Source organism: Emydura macquarii, unplaced genomic scaffold, assembly GCF_026122565.2.
Source record: "Emydura macquarii macquarii isolate MOO-44397 ecotype Brisbane River unplaced genomic scaffold, CSIRO-AGI_Emac_v2 contig_369, whole genome shotgun sequence".
Lineage (NCBI taxonomy): Eukaryota > Metazoa > Chordata > Testudines > Chelidae > Emydura > Emydura macquarii.
In genome coordinates, this window is record NW_027130506.1 from 12,472,322 (window position 1) to 12,478,489 (window position 6,168).

The window sequence follows — 6,168 nt, forward strand, 5'->3', positions numbered from 1 at the left end:
CTGATCCCTGTAGCACTCCACTCGTTGCTTCTGGCATTGACTCTACTAGCACACAGGACAATTTACTACATGAGATTTTTACAAACAATTTTTAAGACAGTAAGGAGATTTGATATTAAGTATTCTTTAGGGCAAAGCATTAATTTAAAGTTTTAAATTTGTTTTCCATTTCACTAGTATACCTATATCCCAACTATACATAAACAGGTAAACAAAAGAATTTTAGCACTCCCTCTCAGTAAGGGTAGAATGGTACAGCTAAATCTCATATGCTGAAAAGGACACTGGAGTTCATTACATATTTCCAGTCTAGTCCTTTTATTAGTATCTGAAATGTTCATTTCCTAAATTGTACATGACAGTCACTTAGAACTCCATCTGGCATTTTTTATTTACACAGGGAAATTCCATGTTATAATATGATGTGTAAATTTTTAACAGTGAGTGTAATTAACCATTCAACAACTTATCCAGGGTTGTGGTGGATTCCCCATCACTGACAATTTTTCTGAAAGATATGCTGCATTAGGAACTTTTTCAGGGAAGTTCTAGAGCCTCTGTTATATATGATGTCAGACTAGATCACACTGGCCCCTTCTGGCCTTGAAATCTATGAACATTAACAGCACTATTTTTTTCCCCACTGAATATTACAAAAACTCTTGGCAAAAAAAGCTTAAAACAGAAGCAAAAATCGTAAATATCTATCAGTATTTGGGAAAGTCTTAAGTTTTCTTTAATGAACACCACAAACTTTTGGAACTATAGAAACGCACAATCCAACCAGCCGTAACTCTACCCTGCCTACCAATACCTTCAAACCTGCACACTAAACACATAATGTGAAAGATGGAAATTTATCTGGTGAAGGAGATTTCATATGCATTTAAGAAGTTTGCAGGTCAGAAGTTTAAATAGTATGCCTATGAGGTTTAGGAACTATAGAGTATGTTACTTTAGGTTTTGTACATGTGTATGATATTAGTTTGTTTACATGCCAGCCTGAATGAATGGAATGGAATGTAGCTAGTTTTTCGGTGCATCCCTTAAAGAAGTTTACAATTACAGTTGCTATGGGTCTCTGCTAAATCTCATACTACAGCAACACTTTCGCATTTGAAAGTTCATGCACATTTGAGGAAACCGTCCCAAACAACGGTCCTGAAAGAAAACAGTTCAATGTAAATGCCCCCCTTTTTTGATAATTGTGTATTGTTTTAAAGAAGATAATTTGTTGTAGTTGTATAAAAACGAAAGTAGTGCACAAACAAGAGTAAAGCAATCCACTTATGGCTCTTCTCAGTTTTCGGGTTTACTGATGTAATGAAGATGTGGATGGTCTGAGGACATTTTCTCCTAGTTTTCAATTCTGCTGGCACTGACACAGACTGTTGAGGTGTTCTTCAATGTGCATTTCCATGTTTTCTTTGCTTTTAAGTATAACATGAACTCTAATTTCCATACTAACTTTTGTGGATTTTGATAAACTATAATCAAGTATTTGTCCTCTGATCATGGTTGGTATTTAAAATACTAAACTCAGTTTAAGTGTTTTGCCTAGGAATTTCCCTCATTTTAAAAAATGTGTAAGAGCTGTTCAGTTACAAGAGTCCTTTAGCTTATGAACTTCAGAAGGATGGACACTGCTCCTCTTCAGATACCTGGCCTTAGAACATTCAGAGAAGGAAGCTATATATGGTATGAAGAAGGGAGTATATTATGTGAATTTATATGGGAAACTATTTCTAGAAAACTAAATGGTCCCTGTTTCTTCCCAGACCAGCACTACTCTCCACCTCCCAAAATGGCATTCGCTTTCTCACTCTCTCTCCAAGCCTACCCTCTCTGCACATGGTTCCTTACATGCTATTCCTCTACTAGAGCTATGCATTTTAAAAAAAAAAAAGAAATCCCCATCGGGCCTCATCAGGTATGAGGAAACCCTTGAATAAATAGATAGTTCTGCCAACAACTTCCCACACTAGAACAAGCCAAAAGCACATGCCCTCACCAACCGTAATAGATAAGTTTCGCATTTGTTAGCTTCACAACAGCTTGGGAAAAAAACAAAAATAAGAACCACCATGCGAAAAAGGGTTCAAGAAGTAAAGTCATTTCATCAGTTAACCATATGATTCACCTCCCAAACAGCATGTCCAATTTACCTAAAGATATTTAGAAACATTACATTCCGACAAAATTCCTGCCAGTAAAGTTTCAGGAAAACAGATTTAGTGAGCAGAGAAGCGAGAGGATTTTTTTTTTTTTTTTTTAAAAGGCTAATGGAAGGTTAGTTTCAACCATAATTATGAAAAGTTAGTGTCTCCATTATGCATGACTGAACACTGACCATAGAACCAGGTTACAGCACTGCTTTATTTAAAGGCAAAATTCCTTTTTGGGCATAGATAAAGGCACAAGTGACAACATACAAAGTGCTTGATCCTGCTGTCCTAACACCACAGCAACTTCTGTTGAAACCAATAGTGGCCCATCTACCCCAGATAATTACACATTGGCTAATGGTATAACTGGCATGTAACAAACCATCCTCATCATAAATCCTATTTCATTTACATCTATTTCCACCTCCACGCCCATCAGTATGTAAAGTGATGTATGTTCATTGTTCATTATTGGATAGTATCTGGAGAACTAATGTACTTAAAGTTACTACACCAGTTTCTTATCTAAACCAGCAGCGTAACGTTTGAGCATACCCTTAAAAAGTTTGTAGCAAATCTGTGTGTAGACATTTGACATAATAGGACTAATACCTTTTTACCACTCTCCCAAGCCCTGAAAGTTTTTCATGTGAGAGAACTGCAGGTTGGGATATAGTGTACAGTTTACATGAATATTCAAGTAGCACACAAGTCCCTGCTTGGAACTATTAGACATGGAAGGCACAAACGACTCAAGAAAATGCTGATGTCACTCCCATAGATGTTTTGGCAGCACAGGCTTTCCCTGTGCCAAGATAAAAATAATACAAGTTTCTCCAATCCAAAAGTGAACAGTTGTTAAAGAGTGACAAACCTCATCATTTGTTGTTTCATTAGTATCCTGATGGAGAATATAACATTTTTCTCTAAAAAAGCTGCTTCTCCTCAGGATCCTAGATTGAGGAATACAATTCATGGAGATGTGGGACTTTGCAATGGCTACAGTAAGTGTCTAAAGAAAAGAATATCTGAAAGCAAAAAGGTATATATACACACACACACACACACACACACACACACACAGGAAAACATATATATGGCTAATACAGAGAAAAGAGTTCAAGTTCAATATGTGTGTTAAAATATGATCTCTGTAAAGCTACTGTGGTCAATGAGACCTAGAATGACCTGCTGGCTAAGTGCTGCTTGTACAAATTAAAGATGCCTAGAGGTAGTTATGAAACTGGGTACTTTGTTTTTTCATGGCTCCTGCATATCAGGGATTAAAAGTTAAATGTAATTTGTTTTGTTACAAGAGATGGCAACAGCTCCTCTCTCTTTGTAATTTCACTGTGTCCTTTTGGACTTGTCCATCCCTCTCCTTCAGGAAGACGGCTAGATACGTGGAGGGTAAGTCTAACATTAAAACTATGCCAATTATATATAAAACTTCAAAAGTGATACTTTGTAGTTCAAATTACTGGAGAAAACCAAGATACTGGTCAAATCAAGTCTCTTTTTTGCCCTATTGACATGCTTGAACCTTTCCACAAACGAGCCAGAAATAGAAGGGAAAACTGCTTGCCAAATGAAACCTCACAACCAGAATTACAGTAAAACTTAAAAAAAATTACTTGTAGTCAAATTCACTCTAGGAAACTGCTGAATTTGTTTCTGTGGTGACTTTAAGCCTCTTGATAATTTTTTTAAAAATCAACATATCACACCAGCTACATAAGTAAGTCAGGTGAGAGGTGAAATGTTCCTTGAAGTTGAAATATTATTTACACTTCATTGCCATGTTTGGGAACTTCCTGTCACCAGCCTTCCTTATTACTTTCCTGCAAAAGTACTGGCAGACTCAGGTGGTATTTGGTCAATGCACTGGCAAGTACAAATAAACTGTACTGTGATTAGTTGCAAACTGATTGCAAAGATGTGTTCTTGAACATATCAAGTATATCGGGGTAATTTTCTCCCACTACAGTAAGGTTGACATTTCACACTCACTTCAGATGCATGGCTATTTAGGTAGATGCAGCTTTTTTAAAAAAATGATGTCCCTTCCGCTCCTCTAAGGGGGAAAAAGATATTAGTTTTATTCTACGCAAATACACCAAAAAGCACACATAAGTTACTCTCACAGTCAAGTTGCAGTACCTTATAACCGGTATTAAAACATACACCTCTTTCTGATATACAGAGTGTCATTCACCATAATACTTGAATATGGCACCTTGCAAATAGTGCAATGCAACAGATTAGGACTTTCCTTATAAGCAGGAGTGTTGTCTCTTTTCAAATTCACCTTCTCCATGAGAATTTTACATTCAGCACAAAATTTCTGGAAGCAGAGTTAAACAAAGATGGAGCCACCAGCCACCACTGCAGTACATATAAGTAATCTACTATTGCCATAGTAGATAAGCACCTAAATCACTAACATGTATATTCTCCTACACCCATCATGGTATAGAAATACTTTCCCTAATTTATAGAGGGGGAACTGAGGCACAGATAGACTGTCACACAGAAAGTCTGTAGCAGAGTAGGAAGATCTCCTAAGTCTCAGGCTAGGGCCCTAACTACAGGACTATCTCTCCTTTCTAAACCATATCTGTTCTCCTTTACACTTGTGATTTCACATGCACTCCGTGTTTTGCCTCAGGTCTAACTCCTTTGAGCGGTAGAGTTTGTGGGCCAACTATTTCCTCTACCTGCTGATGGTCCTGGTAACTCACTCTTTGCACTGCATGGTTTGTGCCACAGACCCTGCATTTTCCCCATTTATGGGAAGACTGCAATTTATCCCTAGCATCTGCTTCCCGAAGGCTCCAGGGGTGGCACCCTGAGTGGAGAATGATGCTTGTGCCCCACCCTATGGTGTTGCCCTTTAGGGACATAGACTGATGTTGGAAGTGGGAAGCTATTGGGTAATGGGATGACCACTATTGGGCAACCGATCCCACTTAAGAATCTAGCTCTCAGAAGAGTGGGGCAGGGGCAGTCACTGGGTAGCCTCATTTCTTCACCCTGCCCACCCCCGTCTTGATACGGGGCCACCAGGGAAAGGGGGGTGGAAGAAGAGGAAAAAAGGTCCTTACCATGCTGCCTCCCCCAATACTGGACCCAGGGAGGGGGAAGGGAAGAGAGATCCTTCCCACGCCTCCCCCAATACAGGGCAAAGGGGGGAGACCCTTCCCCTCCCCCAATAGAGGAGAAGGGGGGAAGGGAGGTGCTTCCCCTCCCCCCAGCGGAGAGTCCCAGGGCGGGGGGCAGTGCAGGGCCCCCAGAATCAGAGAAGGGAAGGGGGTGCCCTCCTTATCCCGCTTGGCCCCGGGGGCCCTGGACTGGGGGCGGGCCGAGATCCCGGCTCCCCGCCTGCCCGGGCCGCAGAGCGAGGCCCTTGCCCGCTCCCCCGCGAGCCTGGGGCCCGGGCCCGGTGCCGGCCCGTGGGGCTGAGCTCTCACCCCGCCCCTACCTGTGACGGGCTGGGGGCTCCGGCTCCTCCCGCGAGGGGGGCTGAGGCCGGCCGGGGAACGCCCCGGGGCGGCGGGGTGCAGCGCCGCTCCCGCTCCCGCCCCGGCCTCGCGCCGCTCCAGCCGCCGCTCTTCCTCGCCTTTAGTTTGACCTTTTCCGTGTCTCTCTCCGCTCCCGTCCCCGACACTCTTTGACGTCACTCCCATAGCAACCAATCCCCGCCCCCTCCAACTCTCGCGCTCGCACACCAGGTGGGCGGGGAACCCGGCTCAGAATAGCCAATCAGCGCCCTGGCCGCTACCTTCCCCCCCCCCTTCCTCTTCCTAGCGCGCGCCGCTGCCTCGTGGCCAGGAGGTGCGCGCGGCGGTGGGAGGGGCCGAGACTACAGAGAGAGGGTGCTCGGCGCGAGCCGCGGGTCGGATTACGGCTGTGGTGCACCTGAGCTTGCCTGCACCCAACCCGTGCGCGCACCGGACTGCACCTCGTCCATGCGCGTACCGCGCCCCCTGTATGCGCTGCGCCG

At 43.2% G+C, this 6,168-nt stretch overlaps 1 long non-coding RNA gene across 1 annotated transcript in view; it reads right to left on the reverse strand.

Annotated features, from left to right (window-relative positions):
- Window positions 1–5,828, reverse strand: part of LOC137142348 (uncharacterized) — a 60,225-nt gene extending 54,397 nt beyond the window's left edge. The window contains exon 1 of the long non-coding RNA XR_010916896.1: window positions 5,647–5,828. This is a non-coding gene — a long non-coding RNA (uncharacterized lncRNA). The remainder of the gene's footprint in view (window positions 1–5,646) is intronic.
- Between the last annotated feature and the right edge of the window lie 340 nt (window positions 5,829–6,168).